Raw genomic sequence first — 24,922 nt, 5'->3', positions numbered from 1 at the left:
GGTACTTTGAGATATCTAGCCAGAAACAGAAATGTTTTATCATTCTGGCAATAACAGTCCAGACAGTTTTGCAGCCTATGGGTTCTACAGTGTAAATAAACATTTTGGTGTGAGTGACCCCTTTTGTTATTGTGTTGCTAGTAATCCTCAGCTTGACACTGTCTGTGACATATCCCTCCTTACATTACCATCTTAAGGATACCTCATTTGCAGCACAGAAATTTCACTTTGGACATCCCACAATCAGGAAAAATCACTATTAGTCGTTGATTGTGTGCTAGTTGTGTTTATTCACATGTGGCCTTAACATAAAGGCAGAAATTAGGTTTAAAAAATATCAAATAGTGAAGCGATAAGTCAAGGTGGATATAATCATTGGAGTAGCTGCCACAACATTGGAAGTCCAAAGGCCAATGTCCCACTATCCTGGAAAATGGATAGTGTTTGAATAGCAGTCGACAGAGTGCTTTTGTGGCACACAAAGGGGCTCCATCACTTCCTGGCAGTGGTCTTGGCATCTGCACCTCCTGGATGTTTGGGTGGACGTCCCCACTTGAGGGGGAGATCTTCAGCTATAGAGGCAGGGTTGTCTGAGGCAGGTCCTTCCACTGGCAGTGGCTTCCTTCCAATGGCTGCCACAGAGGCCAAAAGGACTGATAATATTAAGCCTCTGGTGTTGTTCTTGATCCCTGCTCAGGGTGGTGCTATGTCCATCAGCACCCCTGCCAAGGTGGCATTGCAGGTCTCCCATTTTGCAATATTTCATGGTGGTAATCCTTCTGCAGCTGTTTGATCTCCCTGAGTTTGGTGAGTACTTGGCCCATCATGCCTTGGTATTGTTGGTAGGCTCCCAAGACTTGGATGATGGTATGCCAACCAGGTTCATCCCTAGCAGCCTCATGCTGCTGGCCCACACCATCCCTCCCATGCACCCTACCCCAACGTGGCAGCGTCCTTGGTACAGTTTGGCCCCTACTACTGGGTCCTGGTTCATCATTGTCAGAGGTGTCAAGATGTAACTCAGGTACCTGGACTGGGGGACACAAGATTGTTGATTCTGTCCTTGGGACATAGGTTTGGGGGTGAGTGGATGCCTGAGATGTTGTTGCAACAGGACTTGGAGTTGTCAATTCGGTCAGGTTGAAGCTGACAGGTATTGTCTGACCAGGTCCCCCAGAAGGGCCAGTGCCATCCTCACTGTCACACATCCAGGAGTGCTATCCTCACTGAAGGCTTCATCCATGGGGGGGAGTTGCACTCTCTCGAATAGTTACTGTATATCCAGTTGCAGGTAGACCTGTTGAAAGGAGAGGCAGAATATTACAGGTTTTATTGTGGCATTGTGAGAAACTAGGGCTGATTGCAGAGGCCCCATAACTTTTTGCCCCCATTTTCCACTTTATGCTGGTGTTTTCCTGACTCTGATGGTGCCCTGGGTACTGCTAACCAGTCCCAGGGCCTGTGCTCTGTGTAAAATGGATATGCAAATTAGGCTAATTATAATTGGCTAAGTTAACCTACCTATAAGTCCCTAGTATATGGTAGGGCATGTAGGTTTAGGGACCACAGCATAGGTGGTGCACACCTAGGTGCATTGCTGAGGTGCCCAGTGTCATTTTAAAAGCAAGCCTGCCTTGCTGGCTGCTTTTAAATTAAAGTTATATGCAAATTCGACTTTGGAATTAAAGGTACTTCCAAAGTCTTAAACTACCTTATTTTTACATATAAGTCACCCCTAAGGTGTGCCCTATGTGCCCCTAGGGCTGGGTGCCATGTAACTATAAGCAGGGACTTTATAAAAATAGATTTATAAGCCCTGGTGAGGTAAAAACAGCCAAATTCGTTTTTCCCTCCTTGAAGTAAATGGCCTTCATAGGCTAGAATGGACAGACTTTATTTTAAATTTTAAAGTCTCCTTAAATGTTGCATAACAAGAATTTGGTATCAAATTAATTGTTGTAATAAATCCTACAACTTCCAGTTGTTGGATTTAATATAACTTGTCCAGGTAAAAAGTTTAGACTTTACCTAAAAAGTTGCCAATTTCAGCTCTGCATTGTTTTTGCTGCTGTGCTCTGATTGGCCAGCCTGCAGCAGCTTCTGCCAGGCTACCTTGATGAGGTGTGAAGTGGCCTGACTTCACACAAAGGAATGTGCTTGGGGGAGAGAATCTCCCCTCAGCAGATGGTGAGGCAGGAAGGGGGAGGGCTGCCAAACTGGTCTTCAAAGGCAGAGAAGGACATCTGGAGCACCCAGCAACACCCCCACATCCTGCAACCCCAGACAGCTAGGTGCCCCCTTGATTAGATTAGGAGAGGGCAGGAGAGGGGTGTGTTTATGATTTTTAGCCACACCAGTGGGTGGGCTCAGCCAGATCTCTCCTCCAAAAATCAGATTCATCCATTTTGGATTTTTAGAGACTGTTGCCTTCTGGGATGGATTTTTGCCACACTTCCCAGGAAGTGGTCATCACAGGGGGACGACCCTGTCCCTGATTGGAGAACCAGGGCCCCCCTGCTTTTCACCCAGGAGCAAGGATAAAACTGGCAGATCTGCACCCACGCCTCAGATCCCCACCAAATTTCAAGAAGAAGGAACTACAAGGAGAAGAAGGACTGCCCTGCTGGACCCCTGGCCTGCACCTGGACCCTGCACTCAGAAAGACTGCACCAGCTGCACACTTGGGCTTCACCACAAGAAGGACTTTGCCTGGCTTCAACTGGTTCAAGGAGGGACTCCCTGTTTGCTACAGGTGAAAAATTGCTATCCAGAGTCCCCTGCACCAACTCCTGAAAAAGTGACCAGCTGACCACTGTCCAGTGGCCAAAAAGGAGTTTGCGCCAGGTGTATTCTGGGAGTTGAAGTCCGCACTTCCCAAGGACCATCACAGAACTTCTGGACCCTTGGGGTGAGCTGTGGACCCCAAAAGAACCTTAAAAGAACATCTGGGTGAAGCCCCAGAAGTTTGGAAAAGATTGGAGAATTTTTGAAAAAAAGCTCCATAAAGTGACCGACCCGACGCGGAAATTCTAGCCGGCTTGCCTCAACCGCGACCCGGCCTGACTTCGTGGTTCGTCCCGGTAAAGAAAAACATCCAAAAAAGAGACTAAGTCCGAACGTAAAAAGTTGACCGGGACCTTCCAGCCATCGTATCCGAGAAGGGCTCCACGGACGTCGGATCAAGATCCAGGTTTACCCCGGTCGAAGGATTTTCATCTCGAAAAAACGACTAAGTCCGAAGGTAAAAATCACCACCGAGGAAACCGACTTCGCGTATCCGGACAAGGGCTTCAGGAGGTCGGATCCAACTGGCAGGTTCGTCCCGGGGAAGAAAAACATCAAAAAAGAGACTAAGTCAGAAGGTAACTTTTTAACCGAGGCCTCCCGCGACTTGTAGCCGAGCAGGGCTCCATCGCGGTCGGCCTGAAAGTTTGACTTTGCCCCTGTCCTGGTGCAACCAGATGACCCGATTGGCGCTTTTTGTTTCTAAGCACTAGAAAATAATAATACTTTAAAAATTCATATCTCCGGTTCCCCTGAACCGATTTTAATCGTTTTTGTGTCATTTAAAAGATAAAAATATAAGCTATTTTTATAAATTGGTTTTGGATTTTTAAACTGTTTCCTGTGTTTTATTTAATTACTGTTTTGTGATATTTGAATGCTTTACACTTTGTCTCCTAAATTAAGCCTTGACGCTCGATGCCAAGCTACCAAGGGTAGAGCTGGGATTAATTTACTGAGACCTAACTGTACTTATGTGGAGGTTTGTGGCTTGTTGCTAGGTGTAGGTACCTACCTGCCCTACCAATAACCCATTTTCCAACATAATTGGAAGCAGCGACGGGATCCTGTACTTGTGTTCAATATCACGTTACAGTTTTAGGTAAAACAAATTAAAAATCCTTTAAATTGTCCTAGTGCAAAAAATTTTTTAATTTTTAATTTGGATTAATTTCAATTATTGAATTTTTGTAATTTTTCTAAATTCTTGTTTCCAATTTTTGCAAAACGTTTTTGTTGACACAAAACTAGGGAACCATGGAGCTTGATCTGGCCTACCCACACTGACAGTAGTCCAGCTTAGGGGGTTGTGTATTGAAAGAGGGTTGCCTGCAACCACTGATCTCAGGAAGCAAATCCTGATCACATCCCTGACAGCATGGGCTGAGGCCCAAGAGGTAGAGTCAGAAGAAGCTCCAGAGGAGGGAGAAAGAAGGGAGGATGCAAGCTCTAACCACTCAGGGGAGGGAAGGCATCTGAGCCCAAGTGAGGATGAGGAAGAACGGTCCTCAGTAAACACAGTCACTAGGGGCAGATCCAAAGCTAGTGGTGGGAAGGGAGTCCTTTCAGGAGGATAGAACCCATCCATCAGAGAAAGAGAGCTGGAGGCCCAGCTAGCATACATAGCTTTGGAAGCAGAGAAGCTGGCCCTAGAAAAGAAAAAGTGGGCATACAAAGAGAAAAGAGATGGAAGCAGAGATAAAGAAGCTGAGGTGTCCATGGGTGGGGGAGTTTGCCCCAGATTACCCAAGGGGGTGGTTCCTGCTTATGTAGAGGGGGATGACATAGATAAGTGGCTGGGGGCCTTTGAGAGGGCCCTCCAGATGAGGAGAGTCAAGCCTCAGTACTGGGGTTCACTTCTTTGGGAGTTAGTTCCCAACTCTGGGAGGGATAGGCTCCTAACCATGAGTGGGGAGGATGCAGACTCATACCCCAGTATGAAGAGTTGCTTGACTAAAAAGTTTGGTCTGACCCCAGAGCAGTATAGGCTCAAGTTCAGGGACACCCAGAAGGTCAGTACCCAGTCTTGGGTTGACTTTGTGGACATTTCACTAAAGGCACTAGAGGGCTGGATTATTGGTAACAAAGTAGATACTTATGAGGGGTTATACAATCTGATCATGAGAGAGCACATCTTGACCAATTGTATCCAAGAAAGGTTACGCCAGCATCTAGTGGACTCTAAGCAGACCAACCCTAGAGAGCTAGGGGAGGCAGCTGATGAGTGGTTGAGAACCAGGGTGGTTGTCAAGTCCCAGGGGGGAGACTCCAAGAAGGGGGGGACAGGTCCCCAAAAACCTAAGGAGGGAGGTGGTAAGCCCACCACAGAGACTCCCTCTGTACCCCAGAACCCTAAGAAGGAGGAGAGTAAATCCCACTCTGACCAGCAGAGACAGTTAGACCCAGGGTTAAAAAAACTCTTGGACAGTAGGGCTTGCTTTGACTGTCAGCAAACAGGTCACTTCAGAGGAGATGCAGCCTGTCCAAGGAAGGTGGTTAGCACTGGGCTGTCCAGTGTAGCCATAGAGGAGGATTCCTCAGATGATGAAGTCCTCCTAGCATTGTGCTGGGAGACAGGACCAGATGGTAAGCTGGTGATCCCTGAGGGTGGGAGTAGGCACTTCCACCACATTCAAGTGAATGGGATCCCTACCACTGGCCTGAGAGACACCTGTGCCAGTCACACTATAGTGAGTGACTGGTTAGTGACCCCAGACATGTATGTCCCAGGAAAGACAAAGAAAGTCAGGATAGCCACAGGGGAGGTCACCTCCAAACCTGTAGCCATAGTGCCCCTAGAGAGGGAGGGTATCCTTGACTGGATTAGGGTGGTAGTCAGTGCTGACCTTCCCCTAGATTGTATCCTGGGCAATGACCTCCCAGAGGTGAGTCTGGTCACAGATGGGGTGGTCGCCCAGGGCGCCCCCCCAACCCAAAGTCCTGGGGAGTCAGTCCCTACAGTTAGGAGACAGGGGTCCCCAAGAAAAGGAAAGAAGAAAAGGAAGGGTAGGCCACTCTTAAAGAGAGTTCCAGGGAGCCAAGGGCCTTCTGCCCCAGTAGGGGGGGAGCCCAGAGTTGGCACTGGTGAGGCCTCACCTGACCCCAAGGAAGTCCTGAGTAGTCAGGCAGCTGTCCAGATGCAAGGTGTTGCCCCTGCACTGACAGAAGGGAGAATGGAAGGAGGGTGTCTGCCACAGGAGGTGGTAGCCCCCCACTCTAGACAGCAAGAGGGGTGCCAGGACCCGAAAGATGCCCCTAAAGCACCTCAGCCACCTGTCAGTGGAGAGCTTAGGGTGTGGTTCTGGGTACTGACAGCTGTCAGTAGCCTCTGCTGGGTGCTAGCCTTCCTGGCAGCACTGTACTTGGCCTGGGAGGCAGACCCCAGGGCCTATAGCAAAGTAGGCCCCCTGACCCTATTGGTCATGGTGGGGTTGCTCAAGTGTTGGGTGACCTCTTTGGGTAAGCTAGGTGTTGCCCTAGCAAAGTTTGGAGTAGGGGAGGTGGGCACCTCACTACCCAAGTTGGCAGAGAGAGAGGAGGAAGACCCCCCTAGAGGGAAGTTTCAGTTTGAGTTGGGTCCTTTTACTGTTGGGATGGCTTCACTACCCAGAGGGAGTGACCCTGACAGGAGGATATAAGGCAGAGTAGGCCCTGCAAAGGGACAGCCAGTTTTCTTCACTGTCTTCCTCGCCTAACAAGCCAGGAAGACTCTCCCAGGGTTGGGCTGAGTCTCCTGGGCGTGTGGGCTGGGGGGGGGGTTGTGTGAGAAACTAGGGCTGATTGCAGAGGCCCCATAACTTTTTGCCCCCATTTTCCACTTTATGCTGGTGTTTTCCTGACTCTGATGGTGCCCTGGGTACTGCTAACCAGTCCCAGGGCCTGTGCTCTGTGTAAAATGGATATGCAAATTAGGCTAATTATAATTGGCTAAGTTAACCTACCTATAAGTCCCTAGTATATGGTAGGGCATGTAGGTTTAGGGACCACAGCATAGGTGGTGCACACCTAGGTGCATTGCTGAGGTGCCCAGTGTCATTTTAAAAGCAAGCCTGCCTTGCTGGCTGCTTTTAAATTAAAGTTATATGCAAATTCGACTTTGGAATTAAAGGTACTTCCAAAGTCTTAAACTACCTTATTTTTACATATAAGTCACCCCTAAGGTGTGCCCTATGTGCCCCTAGGGCTGGGTGCCATGTAACTATAAGCAGGGACTTTATAAAAATAGATTTATAAGCCCTGGTGAGGTAAAAACAGCCAAATTCGTTTTTCCCTCATTGAAGTAAATGGCCTTCATAGGCTAGAATGGGCAGACTTTATTTTAAATTTTAAAGTCTCCTTAAATGTTGCATACCAAGAATTTGGTATCAAATTAATTGTTGTAATAAATCCTACAACTTCCGGTTGTTGGATTTAATATAACTTGTCCAGGTAAAAAGTTTAGACTTTACCTAAAAAGTTGCCAATTTCAGCTCTGCATTGTTTTTGCTGCTGTGCTCTGATTGGCCAGCCTGCAGCAGCTTCTGCCAGGCTACCTTGATGAGGTGTGAAGTGGCCTGACTTCACACAAAGGAATGTGCTTGGGGGAGAGAATCTCCCCTCAGCAGATGGTGAGGCAGGAAGGGGAGGGCTGCCAAACTGGTCTTCAAAGGCAGAGAAGGACATCTGGAGCACCCAGCAACACCCCCACATCCTGCAACCCCAGACAGCTAGGTGCCCCCTTGATTAGATTAGGAGAGGGCAGGAGAGGGGTGTGTTTATGATTTTTAGCCACACCAGTGGGTGGGCTCAGCCAGATCTCTCCTCCAAAAATCAGATTCATCCATTTTGGATTTTTAGAGACTGTTGCCTTCTGGGATGGATTTTTGCCACACTTCCCAGGAAGTGGTCATCACAGGGGGACGACCCTGTCCCTGATTGGAGAACCAGGGCCCCCCTGCTTTTCACCCAGGAGCAAGGATAAAACTGGCAGATCTGTACCCACGCCTCAGATCCCCACCAAATTTCAAGAAGAAGGAACTACAAGGAGAAGAAGGACTGCCCTGCTGGACCCCTGGCCTGCACCTGGACCCTGCACTCAGAAAGACTGCACCAGCTGCACACTTGGGCTTCACCACAAGAAGGACTTTGCCTGGCTTCAACTGGTTCAAGGAGGGACTCACTGTTTGCTACAGGTGAAAAATTGCTATCCAGAGTCCCCTGCACCAACTCCTGAAAAAGTGACCAGCTGACCACTGTCCAGTGGCCAAAAAGGAGTTTGCGCCAGGCTGCCCTTCTTGTCCACATTATTTTTATCTTGGCTTATCTGCTTAAGATGGATCTAGTTGATTAGACACATCAGAGCGTGCCTTGATCTGTATGTTTGTCCCTCCCAGATAGGTTACCTGCATTTCTGAATTAACAGACAGCAGCACAATGTCATTATGCACAGGTTCCTGGTTATTGGAGTAGGAGGGACTGTTTCTCCTTGAATTTACAGTCATGTTACAACAAGTATTACACACAACATACATAAGGTATCCTCTCAGGTGAGTAGACTTTCATAGTGAGTTGATGTTCAAGGATGTTAGGACATATTCACAGTGAGCAGGTGTTTTGCATTGAGTAGACTGTGCCTGCTGACCTTGGCATTGTTGTCTTGCCTGTCCTACCCACACACTATACAGTTGATAACCTCATAGGTGAGTGCATGGCAAAGGTTGAGTAGAGGGATAATGGTCCTAATAGCAGAGAGCACAGTATTGGCTGAGTGGAGTGACATTACCAGTGCCTGCTGACCTATCATTGCTGGTATTGCCTGGTTTACCCACACACTGTACAGTTTAAATCCCCCTAGGAGGTACACTCCAATGTGGAGTTGAGAAAGAAGGTTGTTTGGACTGGGCTACACTGTTCTGGTATTATTGCTAGTAGAATAGTGTCTGTTGGTAATTGTAGTGCTGTTGATCCCTGTACTACACCCACTATACAGAAGTGTTGTTCCCCCAGGTGGGTGAGATTGGCATGTTGGAGGCCAGACACGGGTTAATGGACAGGTGAAGTTTGGACTTTTGAGTGGAGTTGCATTGTAGGTGGGGAAAGGTGATCAGTGAGTATGCATGCCAGAACATTTTGGTGAGCTAACTTCGCTGTTGTGATTTACCTAACTCCACTCCCCCAGGTAATTCTCTCAAGCCCTCAGGACGCAAGATGGGCAAGACCTTCTCCTTCTATGATGTGAACTGTGGAGGAGGAGTTGGGGGACCCCCACTGTCTTATGGACTGCCATCTGGTGCCTGGCGACATGGAACAGACCTTCTGTAGGAGGCTGGACTGGCTTGTAGTGAGTACCAAGGGGTACTTGCACCTTGCACCAGGCCCAGTTATCCCTTATTAGTGTATAGGGTGTCTAGCAGCTTAGGCTGATAGATAATGGTAGCTTAGCAGAGCAGCTTAGGCTGAACTAGGAGACGTGTGAAGCTACTACAGTACCACTTAGTGTCATTTGCACAATATCATAAGAAAACACAGTACACAGTTATACTAAAAATAAAGGTACTTTATTTTTATGACAATATGCCAAAGTATCTTAGAGTGTACCCTCAGTGAGAGGATAGGAAATATACACAAGATATATATACACAATAGCAAAAATATGCAGTATAGTCTTAGAAAACAGTGCAAACAATGTCTAGTTACAATAGGATGCAATGGGGAAACATAGGGATAGGGGCAACACAAACCATATACTCCAAAAGTGGAATGCGAACCACGAATGGACCCCAAACCTATGTGACCTTGTAGAGGGTCGCTGGGACTATTAGAAAATAGTGAGAGTTAGAAAAATAACCCTCCCCAAGACCCTGAAAAGTGAGTGCAAAGTGCACTAAAGTTCCCCTAAGGACAAAGAAGTCGTGTTAGAGGAATAATGCAGGAAAGACACAAACCAGCAATGCAACAACTGTGGATTTCCAATCTAGGGTACCTGTGGAACAAGGGGACCAAGTCCAAAAGTCACAAGCAAGTCGGAGATGGGCAGATGCCCAGGAAATGCCAGCTGCGGGTGCAAAGAAGCTTCTACTGGACAGAAGAAGCTGAGGTTTCCGCAGGAACAAAAAGGGCTAGAGACTTCCCCTTTGGTGGAGGGATCCCCTTCGCCGTGGAGAGTCGTGCAAAAGTGTTTTCTCGCCGAAAGAACGCCAACAAGCCTTGCTAGCTGCAAATCGTGCAGTTAGCGTTTTTGGACGCTTCTGAGGCCCAGAAGGGACCAGGAGGTCGCAAATTGGACCTGCAGAGAGAAGGGATGTCGTGCAAGACAAAGAGCCCTCTCTGAAGCAGGTAGCACCCGGAGAAGTGCCAGAAACAGGCACTACAAGGATGCATGAAACGGTGCTCGCCGAAGTTGCACAAAGGAGTCCCACGTCGCCGGAGACCAACTTAGAAAGTCGTGCAATGCAGGTTAGAGTGCCGTGGACCCAGGCTTGGCTGGGCACAAAGGATTTCCACCGGAAGTGCACAGGGGCCGGAGTAGCTGCAAAGTCGCGGTTCCCAGCAATGCAGCCCAGCGAGGTGAGGCAAGGACTTACCTCCACCAAACTTGGACTGAAGAGTCACTGGACTGTGGGGGCCACTTGGACAGAGTTGCTGGATTCGAGGGACCTCGCTCGTCGTGCTGAGAGGAGACCCAAGGGACCGGTAATGCAGCTTTTTGGTGCCTGCGGTTGCAGGGGGAAGATTCCGTCGACCCACAGGAGATTTCTTCGGAGCTTCTGGTGCAGAGAGGAGGCAGACTACCCCCACAGCATGCACAAGCAGGAAAACAGTCGAGAAGGCGGAAGGATCAGCGTTACAGAGTTGCAGTAGTCGTCTTTGCTACTATGTTGCAGGTTTGCAGGCTTCCAGCGCGGTCAGCAGTCGATTCCTTATCAGAAGGTGAAGAGAGAGATGCAGAGGAACTCGGATGAGCTCTTGCATTCGTTATCTGAAGTTTCCCCAGAGACAGAGACCCTAAATAGCCAGAAAAGAGGGTTTGGCTACCTAGGAGAGAGGATAGGCTAGCAACACCTGAAGGAGCCTATCACAAGGAGTCTCTGACGTCACCTGGTGGCACTGGCCACTCAGAGCAGTCCAGTGTGCCAGCAGCACCTCTGTTTCCAAGATGGCAGAGGTCTGGAGCACACTGGAGGAGCTCTGGACACCTCCCAGGGGAGGTGCAGGTCAGGGGAGTGGTCACTCCCCTTTCCTTTGTCCAGTTTCGCGCCAGAGCAGGGCTAAGGGGTCCCCTGAACCGGTGTAGACTGGCTTATGCAGAATTGGGCACCTCTGTGCCCAACAAAGCATTTCCAGAGGCTGGGGGAGGCTACTCCTCCCCTGCCTTCACACCATTTTCCAAAGGGAGAGGGTGTCACACCCTCTCTCAGAGGAAGTTCTTTGTTCTGCCATCCTGGGCCAGGCCTGGCTGGACCCCAGGAGGGCAGATGCCTGTCTGAGGGGTTGGCAGCAGCAGCAGCTGCAGTGAAACCCCAGGAAGGGCAGTTTGGCAGTACCAGGGTCTGTGCTACAGACCACTGGGATCATGGGATTGTGCCAACTATGCCAGGATGGTATAGAGGGGGCAATTCCATGATCATAGACATGTTACATGGCCATATTCGGAGTTACCATTGTGAAGCTACATATAGGTAGTGACCTATATGTAGTGCACGCGTGTAATGGTGTCCCCGCACTCACAAAGTTCAGGGAATTGGCTCTGAACAATGTGGGGGCACCTTGGCTAGTGCCAGGGTGCCCTCACACTAAGTAACTTTGCACCTAACCTTTACCAGGTAAAGGTTAGACATATAGGTGACTTATAAGTCACTTAAGTGCAGTGTAAAATGGCTGTGAAATAACATGGACGTTATTTCACTCAGGCTGCAGTGGCAGGCCTGTGTAAGAATTGTCAGAGCTCCCTATGGGTGGCAAAAGAAATGCTGCTGCCCATAGGGATCTCCTGGAACCCCAATACCCTGGGTACCTCAGTACCATATACTAGGGAATTATAAGGGTGTTCCAGTAAGCCAATGTAAATTGGTAAAATTGGTCACTAGCCTGTTAGTGACAATTTGAAATAAATGAGAGAGCATAACCACTGAGGTTCTGGTTAGCAGAGCCTCAGTGAGACAGTTAGGCACTACACAGGGAACACACACATATAGGCCACAAACTTATGAGCACTGGGGTCCTGACTAGCAGGGTCCCAGTGACACATAACAAACATACTGAAAACATAGGGTTTTCACTATGAGCACTGGGCCCTGGCTGGCAGGATCCCAGTGAGACAGTGAAAACACCCTGACATACACTCACAAACAGGCCAAAAGTGGGGGTAACAAGGCTAGAAAGAGGCTACTTTCTCACACAACCCCCCCCCCCCCCCCAAACGAAGGACAATAAGGCTAACCTTGGCCAGTTGAGACTTTATTGTCTAAGTGGTGATAAGTAGAGAGTAGCTCTGCAATAGACTGGTTACTCCCTTTATCATCCACTATATGGTTACTTCCCTGTGGGGATGTAAACCACCCTGTTTGAAGTTTTTTAGCTAAGCAACAATGTGAAGATGTATTTTCAGAGTTTCTATCAGTAAGTTTTAGTTTAGAGCAGTGGGAATTGTCCACTGAACCTATTTGTAATGATGGAAATGCCAGACAGGGATGCTGTCTCAGTAAAGCCATAGCTGGGCAAAAACATTGTCCATATGGCTGGAAGAGAGAACAGGTATGCTGTTTCTCTTGAGTTGGAGCAGGGCAGGGATGCTGTCCTATCAGCTCCACACTAGGGCAGGGATGCTGTCCTAAGTGTTGTGAGGCAGTGCAGAGTTTCTGCACTAAAGATTCTCTGGGAGGGTTGGAGGGATGCTCCATGTTAACTAAAATGGTGCTCTTTTTCTCACCAATGTTAGTTATCCCACAGAGAGGTACTTCTACCTCAGGGAGTCCAGCTTTGCCAGCTGATGATTCCCTTGGAACAGGTGCCACCCCAGGAGAGGTTTCTCCCACCACAGGAATGGTATCCTGAATGGTAGGGTGGTTAGGGGATACTGTGATACCCTTTTTACCTGTTGATGGAGAGGGATCCTGAGTTTTCAGGCCTTCTCTCCTTTGCTTTTTCATTTCAGTAGAAATGAGAGGGAACAATTCCTCAGGGATGCCCAGCATGGCTGCATGGGCATAAAACTCTACATCAGCCCAACCTGAGGCCTCTAGGTCATTACCTAAGAGACAATCTACAGGTAAGCTAGGTGATACCACCACCTGCTTAGGGCCAGTAACTCCACCCCAACTAAACTGAATTATAGCTAAGGGAAGAAACTTAGTGGAGTTATGGACATCAATAATCTTATACTGTTGTCCAATGATGTGTTGATCAGGATGTACTAGGTTTTCAGTCACCAAAGTGATACTGGCACCTGTGTCCCTGTAGGCCAAGGCCTCAACACCATTTATTGAAACTGTCTGCCTGTACTTATCCATTGTAAGGGGACAAGCAGCCAGTGTGGCAAGGCCAATGCCACTAGGTGTGACAGAAACTGTCTTGGGACTGACTACCCCAGTTTCTATGATGGACCCATAAGTGAACCCAACTACACCCTTTGCTTGACTGTTGCCAGCAGTCCCACCACTAGTACCACTACTGCTAGGGGCACTAGAGCTTGATGTATTAGTGGTGGTAGGCTCAGGGGGTTTACCTGGACAGGACTTATCCCCTGGCCTATGGCCTCTGTTTTTACACACAAAGCACCAAGGCTTTTTAATGTGTGCAGGCTGGGAAGAAGAGGAAGAATTTGTTTTATCCCCACCCTCTGAAGAGTGTTTAAGATTTGAAGTGGGATCTTTGGTTTTACCCTTATCCCCATGCTTATCTTGAGATTTTTCACCATCTTTCTTCTTATTGCCATCTTTGTCACCCCCTGTATGAACTTTTCTGTTCACCCTTGTTCTGACCCATTTGTCTGCCTTCTTTCCCAATTCTTGGGGAGAGGTCAGATCAGAGTCTACCAGGTACTGGTGCAACAAATCAGACACACAATTATTAAGTATATGCTCTCTCAGGATTGTGTTATACAGGCTTTCATAATCAGTAACTTTACTGCCATGTAACCACCCCTCCAAGGCCTTCACTGAATGGTCAATGAAATCAACCCAGTCTTGTGAAGACTCCTTTTTGGTCTCTCTGAACTTTATCCTGTATTGTTCAGTGGTTAAGCCATAACCATCCAGGAGTGCATTCTTAAGAACTGTAAAATTATTGGCATCACTTTCTTTCACAGTAAGGAGTCTATCCCTACCCTTTCCACTAAATGATAGCCATAGGATAGCAGCCCACTGCCTTTGAGGGACATCCTGTACAACACAGGCCCTCTCAAGTGCAGCAAACCACTTGTTAATGTCATCCCCCTCCTTATAAGGGGGAACTATCTTGTGCAGATTCCTGGAATCATGCTCTTTTGCAGGATGACTATGGGGAATACTGCTGCTGCCACCATGGGTTTCTAAACCCAACTTCTGTCTTTCCTTCTCTAATTCTAAAGACTGTCTATCCAAATCCAGCTGTTGCTTCTTGAGCTTCAGTCTGGTTTGTTTCACTCTCAATCTATTGAGTTCCCTTTCTAACAATCTGTCATCAGGGTGGGTGGGAGGGACATGCCTTGAAACAGAAGTATGGTGAGAATGGACAGAAGGAGACCTGTCCCTTACAGAAGCCACCCTAACAGCTTGGTTAACAGAAACATCACTACCAGTATGGTGAGAATAAATGCTTTTGCTATGATGTGAGACAACACTATTTATATGGTGTGGCTCCTCATCATTACCAACTATGCTAGACTGTCTAGTAATGGGCAGGCTAGGAAGTTTCATTCCTGAATCTTTTCCTGGGGGAGTCCCTGAATCAGATTGGGTACTATTAGGTACTTTTTCAACAGATGAGGCACCTATGGCCTTATCCTGTTCTCTAAGCATGTTAAGTAACAGTTCCAAGGAAGGATTCTTCCCTACACTCAAACCTCTCTCTATACAGAGACTCCTTGCTCTTTTCCAGCTAAGGTTGTCATATGCAAGTTTGGACAGATCAACATTTTGGCCTGTGCCAGACATTTTTTAGAGAGAGTTAAAGTGATAGTAAAAGATAAAAAGTTTGTCAGAGCTTTTAGAAAGACAGAGAAAAAAACTTTTAAAACTTTTTAGAACTTTTTAGAAAGTTAGAAGTACTTTTCAGCACTTAGAAAAGAGTGAAAAGAGGAAATGCAAAACTTTTTGGCTATGTGTATATACACTGACCTTGTTTTGTATATTTTTCTCTTATGAAAAGTACAATGACAAGAGTGGTAAGTAGTCTCAAAGCACTTATCCCACCGCTGCCACCAATGTAGGAGGCTGGACTGGCTTGTAGTGAGTACCAAGGGGTACTTGCACCTTGCACCAGGCCCAGTTATCCCTTATTAGTGTATAGGGTGTCTAGCAGCTTAGGCTGATAGATAATGGTAGCTTAGCAGAGCAGCTTAGGCTGAACTAGGAGACGTGTGAAGCTACTACAGTACCACTTAGTGTCATATGCACAATATCATAAGAAAACACAATACACAGTTATACTAAAAATAAAGGTACTTTATTTTTATGACAATATGCCAAAGTATCTTAGAGTGTACCCTCAGTGAGAGGATAGGAAATATACACAAGATATATATACACAATAGCAAAAATATGCAGTATAGTCTTAGAAAACAGTGCAAACAATGTATAGTTACAATAGGATGCAATGGGGAAACATAGGGATAGGGGCAACACAAACCATATACTCCAAAAGTGGAATGCGAACCACGAATGGACCCCAAACCTATGTGACCTTGTAGAGGGTCGCTGGGACTATTAGAAAATAGTGAGAGTTAGAAAAATAACCCTCCCCAAGACCCTGAAAAGTGAGTGCAAAGTGCACTAAAGTTCCCCTAAGGACAAAAAAGTCGTGTTAGAGGAATAATGCAGGAAAGACACAAACCAGCAATGCAACAACTGTGGATTTCCAATCTAGGGTACCTGTGGAACAAGGGGACCAAGTCCAAAAGTCACAAGCAAGTCGGAGATGGGCAGATGCCCAGGAAATGCCAGCTGCGGGTGCAAAGAAGCTTCTACTGGACAGAAGAAGCTGAGGTTTCTGTAGGAACGAAAAGGGCTAGAGACTTTCCCTTTGGTGGACGGATCCCTCTCGCCGTGGAAAGTCGTACAGAAGTGTTTTCCCGCCAAAAGAACGCCAACAAGCCTTGCTAGCTGCAAATCGTGCAGTTAGCGTTTTTGGACGCTGCTGAGGCCCAGGAGGGACCAGGAGGTCGCACATTGGACCAGCAGAGAGAGGGGACATCGAGCAAGACAAGGAGCCCTCTCTGAAGCAGGTAGCATCCAGAGAAGTGCCAGAAACAGGCACTACAAGGATGTGTGAAACGGTGCTCGCCGAAGTTGCACAAAGGAGTCCCACTTCGCCGGAGACCAACTTAGCAAGTCGTGCAATGCAGGTTAGAGTGCCGTGGACCCAGGCTTGGCTGTGCACAAAGGATTTCCACCGGAAGTGCACAGGGGCCGGAGTAGCTGCAAAGTCGCGGTTCCCAGCAATGCAGCCCAGCGAGGTGAGGCAAGGACTTACCTCCACCAAACTTGGACTGAAGAGTCACTGGACTGTGGGGGCCACTTGGACAGAGTTGCTGGATTCGAGGGACCTCGCTCGTCGTGCTGAGAGGAGACCCAAGGGACCGGTAATGCAGCTTTTTGGTGCCTGCGGTTGCAGGGGGAAGATTCCCTCGACCCACGGGAGATTTCTTCGGAGCTTCTGGTGCAGAGAGGAGGCAGACTACCCCCACAGTATGCACAAGCAGGAAAACAGTCGAGAAGGCGGCAGGATCAGCGTTACAGAGTTGCAGTAGTCGTCTTTGCTACTATGTTGCAGGTTTGCAGGCTTCCAGCGCGGTCAGCAGTCGATTCCTTATCAGAAGGTGAAGAGAGAGATGCAGAGGAACTCGGATGAGCTCTTGCATTCGTTATCTGAAGTTTCCCCAGAGACAGAGACCCTAAATAGCCAGAAAAGAGGGTTTGGCTACCTAGGAGAAAGGATAGGCTAGCAACACCTGAAGGAGCCTATCACAAGGAGTCTCTGACGTCACCTGGTGGCACTGGCCACTCAGAGCAGTCCAGTGTGCCAGCAGCACCTCTGTTTCCAAGATGGCAGAGGTCTGGAGCACACTGGAGGAGCTCTGGACACCTCCCAGGGGAGGTGCAGGTCAGGGGAGTGGTCACTCCCCTTTCCTTTGTCCAGTTTCGCGCCAGAGCAGGGCTAAGGGGTCCCCTGAACCGGTGTAGACTGGCTTATGCAGAATTGGGCACCTCTGGGCCCAACAAAGCATTTCCAGAGGCTGGGGGAGGCTACTCCTCCCCTGCCTTCACACCATTTTCCAAAGGGAGAGGGTGTCACACCCTCTCTCAGAGGAAGTTCTTTGTTCTGCCATCCTGGGCCAGGCCTGGCTGGACCCCAGGAGGGCAGATGCCTGTCTGAGGGGTTGGCAGCAGCAGCAGCTGCAGTGAAACCCCAGGAAGGGCAGTTTGGCAGTACCAGGGTCTGTGCTACAGACCACTGGGATCATGGGATTGTGCCAGGATGGCATAGAGGGGGCAATTCCATGATCATAGACATGTTACATGGCCATATTCGGAGTTACCATTGTGAAGCTACATATAGGTAGTGACCTATATGTAGTGCACACGTGTAATGGTGTCCCCGCACTCACAAAGTTCAGGGAATTGGCTCTGAACAATGTGGGGGCACCTTGGCTAGTGCCAGGGTGCCCTCACACTAAGTAACTTTGCACCTAACCTTTACCAGGTAAAGGTTAGACATATAGGTGACTTATAAGTAACTTAAGTGCAGTGTAAAATGGCTGTGAAATAACGTGGACGTGATTTCACTCAGGCTGCAGTGGCAGGCCTGTGTAAGAATTGTCAGAGCTCCCTATGGGTGGCAAAAGAAATGCTGCTGCCCATAGGGATCTCCTGGAACCCCAATACCCTGGGTACCTCAGTACCATATACTAGGGAATTATAAGGGTGTTCCAGTAAGCCAATGTAAATTGGTAAAATTGGTCACTAGCCTGTTAGTGACAATTTGAAATAAATGAGAGAGCATAACCACTGAGGTTCTGGTTAGCAGAGCCTCAGTGAGACAGTTAGGCACTACACAGGGAACACACACATATAGGCCACAAACTTATGAGCACTGGGGTCCTGACTAGCAGGGTCCCAGTGACACATAACAAACATACTGAAAACATAGGGTTTTCACTATGAGCACTGGGCCCTGGCTGGCAGGATCCCAGTGAGACAGTGAAAACACCCTGACATACACTCACAAACAGGCCAAAAGTGGGGGTAACAAGGCTAGAAAGAGGCTACTTTCTCACACCTTCCTTCTGAGGTTGTTCCACCTCTTCCTGATGTCGTCCATTGTGTGTGGGTAGCTGCCTACACAATTCACTCTGTCGACCATTCTTTGCCACATTTCCATTTTCCGGCTCTACTCTAATGATTTCATCCCCTATGACACTTAACTCGTCATCTGTGAAACAGGTTTTTTTTTAATGGTGACATAGTGGTGGTAAAGAAGTGTTGAAAAAAAAAATTGTAGGTGCTGTGTGATGAGGGGTGACGGGGAGTAAATAGTGTGAGAGGGTGCAAATATGTGTGTTGGGGGTGTTGTGAGGATGTGCGATATGTGCTTTGTGAGAGATGGAGGGGTGACTAATCTTAGTTTTGGTCTGATGTTGCTCTGGCTTCTGTGCTTGACGTGGGAGATGCAAAGGATTGTGGTGTGTGGAGGGGTGTGTTCATAGTTGTTAGGTGTATCGAGTGTATGTATGTGTGTCAGCTGTGATGTTTTCAAAGCTATTCAATGTGGTGTTGTGTATTACTGTAGGGACCACTGACTGCTGCGGTTTGCACTGCCATTGGAAGATGGCCATGGCAAGACTGCGTGGCGCGACATTGGTGAGGTATAGGTAGCATGATACGCCATGGAGGCAGCGACATACCCCACACTGCAGCGGCTTTGCATTCCACCTGCAGGTGCCAACAGTGATGACAGTAATGCTTCATGGAAGCTGCCCAGGGTCCTGGAACTCACCACCAGCCTCGGACGACTGACCACTGGGGATGGTAGGCATGTCAGCGGTGGTACCACTGTCCAAGGATGTCGTGGGACCGCTGGTGGTGCTTGCGGCGGTGTCTGTTATGGCAGTGCTGGCGGCAGTGTCTGTGGTGGCGGTGCTGGTGGCGGGGTCTGTGGCCGCGGTGCTGGCGGCGGGGTCTGTTGCGGCGGTGCTGGCGGCGGGGTCTGTTGCGGCGGTGCTGGCGGCGGGGTCTGTGGCGATGGGCATGTGTCATTACCTGCTGAGGGAGAAAGGAGGATGTCTCCTGCAGCTTCGGACGGCTGCCCACCGGGGAAGAGGCTGGTGACTGTCACAGCGGTTGTAGATGTGCCTGAGGGGGTGCAGGTGGTGGCGCAGGTGGCGTGCAGGTGGCCGTGCAGGTGGCAGTGTTCGCTGCTGTACAGGTTGGCATGGACGTGGTCAGAAGGTGTGACACTGGTCCCTCAGTCTGTGCCACCATGCCCTCTCCTGACCTGCCCTTCTGTTTTTGGCCCTTCACCACCTTTGATGGTGGCGCAGTTGCCTTGCCACTATCCCCTTTCGTTTTCACTGACTGGTGGCAGGTGGTTTCGGTTTCTCCCTCCAGGATGTGGGCACCTTTTTCACCTTGGCAGGTGGCGGAATGTCCTTGCCCTCGCTACACACAGGCACACTGGCAGCCCTGATGGTTGGCGCACTTCATGACCCTGCAGTTGCTGGCACCACTGTGCCTGGGTATGTGGTCGCTGAGGTGCTGGGCTGGGACCTGGAAATCCTGGCCCTAGGGGAAGGACGGTGGGTGTAGGGAAGAGGTCAATGTTAGCCAGGAAAAGTTTTTTAGACACATTGGGACGGGTTGTCGCGCCGCGCGGTGCGGCGCGAGCCGAGAGCTCGACTTCGACCGGGCGTTCGGCTCGGGCCGCGCACCGCGTTATTAAGACGCGGCGCGCCCCCAGCCTCTCCTGCGCGTTTCGAGGCCCCAGATTTGCTTGGGGCCTCGTTCTTCCTTCTGCCTTTCACTGTCCCAGGGGTCTCTGAACCCTCTTACCTGTTTTTCTTCGTTTCTTTGTCCTTTCTTCTGTTTGCAGTCTGTTGTGTGCCTTTCTTTATGTCTTTTCCTCCTTCCCAGATTCCTGTGCTTTCCCAGCATTCCTTGTTCCCTATTCTCTATGGTTCCTCTACTATTCTGTTCTATATATTGTTTCCCTATCTAAGATGGTGTCCTTTTACTTCCTGTGGGTCACTTCCTGTTTGTTGGTATATAAGGGCTGTGTTTTTTCTCTTTCCTTGCGCTGCAACACTTTCTGCTCAGTTGGTGTCTTCGCTCCTGATTTCCTTGCCTTTTGGTTTTGGACTCAGCATTCTGTATTTTCTGATTTTTGCTCCTTTTGGATTCCTGTTTGTTGTTCTTGTTTTTCTCCAGGACTTTTCCTGTTTGGAGGTTTTTCCCCTTGGAAGGGGTTTTTCCCTCTGGCGCTACTTTCTGAAGGGCACGGTCTGTTCTTGGTGTCTCCATTGCCTACAGCACCGTGGCTACCAGAAAGAGTCGCCCCTTTTTGGGCCAAAGCCGAACATTGAAGATTCACGCCACCAGATCTGCAAATTCCAGGCGCAAGCAGCACGTGAGTCGTGACAGATTGCAGCGCCTAACCATTCCGACGTCCTCAAACACCATGGATAATACAGTGGCGGCTGCTGCAGATCCGGAGCAATCTCTGTTAACCACGATTCAGCAACAAGCCCAGGAGTTGCAACAACTACGTAATGAAAATGCTGCGTTACGACAGGCTTTGGCCCTCCGCACCAGTGATGTTCCGACAATCTCCGCTTCTACCCCTTGTTTCTCTGGTGAACCAACCAAGCTTCGCGAGTTCTTGGATGCTTTAACGGTGTATTTCGCCTTCCGACCTACTCAATTCTCCCACGACAGGACCAAGGTGGGTTATCTTATCAGTGCCTTATCCGGCCCAGCCTTGGCCTGGGCAACCCCGATGGTGTCCTCCGACGACCCTGTATTGTCAGACTATTCCGCCTTTGTGAGTCGCTTCAAACAAATGTTTGGCCGTCCTGGATTGGAAGCCTCCGCTGAAGAAGCCTTGTGCGACATCCAACAAGGCTCCCAAGACGTCCTGCAATATATAACCCGTTTTCGTCAGCTGGCGGCAGAGACCACTTGGGTGGAACGTACTCTGGTAACATTATTTCGTAGAGGACTCAAAGAAGAAATAAAGGATGAACTAGTGCATTCTACCAGAGCGGAAGATCTTCGTGGCCTGATGGATCAAGCACTGTCCATCGAATATCGTCTTCAGGAACGGAGATCGGAAAAGAAAAGGAGTAGAGGGTTTACCCAACCAAGTAGCTCCCGTGCATACCTACAGCGTTCCGAGGAACCTCGCACTCCTGCTAGAGACATCGAAGGGGAACCCATGCAGGTGGATACTACCCGAGGTCCGCTCTCTGCTAGTGAACGAGAAGACAGACGCAAGAGAGGGTTGTGCCTGTATTGTGGTTCTGCTGGTCACATACTCCGTACCTGTCCAGTACGTCCGTCCAGACCTTCGGGAAACGCCACCTCCCGTCCCCTGTAAGAAGGGAGGGGACGGGATCTACAGCTATACCTTCCATCAGCTCCTTTAATGACAATTTAAAGAAGGGATTTGTCTGGACTGAGGCTGCTGAAGCAGCCTTTCAAAGCTTAAAGAGAGCCTTCACCCAAGCCCCCATCTTAAGACATCCAGATACCACCAAGCAATTTATAGTAGTAACTGATGCTTCTGAGAGAGCCATCGGAGCTGTCTTACTCCAACGACAAGAGGATGATGGCCTTGAACATCCTGTTTTCTATTTGTCTCATATCCTTTCCACAGCTGAACAACATTATTCCGTACTTGAAAGGGAATTATTGGCTCTGAAAACAGCCTGCCTTGAGTGGAGGCAGTTTCTGATGGGTTCCAAGGAACCATTTGAGGTGAGGACAGACCACCGTAATTTACAATGTTTAAGAAATTTTGTATGCCAGAATAGTCGTCAGGCCCGCTGGGCCTTTTTCTTCAGTCAGTACGATTTTTATATTACATATATTCCAGGATCCCAAAACATTCTGGCTGATGCTCTGTCTCGCCGATATCCAGAGTGTTCTCCTTCCTCATCCCAGTATCTTCTAGAACCCAGTAAGATCATTGGAGTGGCTCAGTCTTTCTTGGAAGAAGTACAACAAGAATACGCCAACCAATCGGACCATGACATAGAAGAACTAAGACCATTATTGTACAAGAAACAAGGATATTTTTATTACCAAGACCTGATATTCCTCCCTACAAACAAGGTGCAAAAGAAAGCATTACAAATGTGCCATGATTCCCCTGTAGCTGGTCACAGAGGCATCAAAGCCACACAAGAATTACTTTCACGATTTTTTTGGTGGCCTACCTGGAAACTGGATGTGGAAAGATACGTTCAGGCCTGTCCCATATGTGCCCAAGTCAAAATACCTCACACCAGACCGGCAGGATTACTACAACCTTTGCCTGTTCCATCGGCCCCATGGCATACTATCTCTACTGATTTTATGTGTTCGCTCCCACCATCAGCAGGAAACCGGGTTATCATGGTCACAGTGGATTCTTTCACAAAGATGGCTCATTTCACTGGCCTAAAAAAGCTGCCTACTTCCCAAGAACTAGGTCAAATATTCATAGATCATGTCTTCCGTCTCCATGGACTTCCACATACCATAATCTCTGATAGAGGACCTCAGTACATCTCCCGATTTTGGAAGCATTTTTGTAAAACACTGAATATGAATAGAGCCCTGTCTTCAGGGTTCCATCCTCAGACCAACGGACAGACTGAGCGTCTGAACCAAGGACTAGAGCAATATCTTCGATGCTTTTGCAATTCTACCCAAAGTAACTGGAGCACTTACCTCTCTTTAGCTGAATTTTCCTACAATAACTCAGTCCATAGTGCCTCCAAGGTCACTCCCTTTTTCTGTTCCTATGGTTTTCATCCTACCTCTTTCCCTACTTCTCCACAATCCAACTCTCCTCTACCTGCTATTAACTATTTCTCCAAACGCCTTCTCCAACTCCATAAACTAATTCGATCTAATTTGTTACATACCAAGAGGTATATGAAGAAGGCTGCAGACAAGAGACGTACAACCAATCCAAATTATCATCTGCAAGATAAAGTCTGGCTCTCCTCCAAATTCTTGCCCTCACGTCTCTCTCAAAACAAGTTCACACCTCGTTACTATGGGCCTTTCCGTATTCTCCAGTTGGTCAATCCTGTCACTGTCCGTCTTCACTTACCCCATACATGGAAGATCCATCCGGTTTTTCATGTTTCTCAGCTTAAACCTTATGTGCCTGATCCTTACTCACGTCAGTTTCCTTGTCCACCTCCTGTCCTTGTGAATGATGCTCCTGAATATGAAGTGCAGGAAATCTGTGACTCTCGTCTTTTTCATAAACGACTTCAGTATCTGATTCATTGGAAGGGTTATCCTCTCAGTGAATGTTCATGGGAAGATGCCTCTTCCGTTCACGCTCCTCTCCTGACTCAACGCTTTCACTGTTTATTCCCTCTTAAACCTGGGCCTTCGGGAGGGGGACCTACTGTCGCGCCGCGCGGTGCGGCGCGAGCCGAGAGCTCGACTTCGACCGGGCGTTCGGCTCGGGCCGCGCACCGCGTTATTAAGACGCGGCGCGCCCCCAGCCTCTCCTGCGCGTTTCGAGGCCCCAGATTTGCTTGGGGCCTCGTTCTTCCTTCTGCCTTTCACTGTCCCAGGGGTCTCTGAACCCTCTTACCTGTTTTTCTTCGTTTCTTTGTCCTTTCTTCTGTTTGCAGTCTGTTGTGTGCCTTTCTTTATGTCTTTTCCTCCTTCCCAGATTCCTGTGCTTTCCCAGCATTCCTTGTTCCCTATTCTCTATGGTTCCTCTACTATTCTGTTCTATATATTGTTTCCCTATCTAAGATGGTGTCCTTTTACTTCCTGTGGGTCACTTCCTGTTTGTTGGTATATAAGGGCTGTGTTTTTTCTCTTTCCTTGCGCTGCAACACTTTCTGCTCAGTTGGTGTCTTCGCTCCTGATTTCCTTGCCTTTTGGTTTTGGACTCAGCATTCTGTATTTTCTGATTTTTGCTCCTTTTGGATTCCTGTTTGTTGTTCTTGTTTTTCTCCAGGACTTTTCCTGTTTGGAGGTTTTTCCCCTTGGAAGGGGTTTTTCCCTCTGGCGCTACTTTCTGAAGGGCACGGTCTGTTCTTGGTGTCTCCATTGCCTACAGCACCGTGGCTACCAGAAAGAGTCGCCCCTTTTTGGGCCAAAGCCGAACATTGAAGATTCACGCCACCAGATCTGCAAATTCCAGGCGCAAGCAGCACGTGAGTCGTGACACGGGTAGATGGAGGAGGTTTGGTAGTGGAGGAAGATGTAGTGGTTGTAGGAGGTGTACGTCTGCTGAATTTGGGTGAAGATGCATTGGCTGGAGGCTGTTGTGAGGTGGATGGCTGTTGGGTGGGTGTGTGCCTGCGTTTGTGTACTTTGGGAGGAGGGCTCACAGACACACTGGGAGAGGACACAGGGGATGTGTGAATGGTAGTGGGGGTGGTGATTGCACGTGAGCGGTGTATGGTGATGGGCGTGCTGGTGATGGAGGTAGTGGCTGAGGATGTAGTGCATGCAGGTGTGAGTGGAGATGTGGAGGAGGGAGACACAGTGGAGGAAGTGGATGTTGGTATGTGTGCATGCTTGTGTGAGTGCCTGTGGGATGTCTGGTGCTTATGTTTGTCTGAGCCACTCTTGTTTGTTTATGTGTGTGCATGCTGGTCTGATGGTGTGCTTGGGATAGGCTGAGGTACAGGGGATTGGGTCTGGGTGGAGGAGGTTGGAGAGGGGTGGCTCCACACAGGGACAATGGCTGACATCAGTGCTGAGGCTAGAGCCTGAAATGCTCTCTG

This window comes from Pleurodeles waltl, chromosome 2_1 (genome assembly GCF_031143425.1).
Source record: "Pleurodeles waltl isolate 20211129_DDA chromosome 2_1, aPleWal1.hap1.20221129, whole genome shotgun sequence".
In the NCBI taxonomy this organism is placed as follows: Eukaryota; Metazoa; Chordata; class Amphibia; order Caudata; family Salamandridae; genus Pleurodeles; species Pleurodeles waltl.
The sequence above is the reverse complement of the archived record's forward strand: the minus strand, read 5'-3'. Positions refer to the sequence as shown.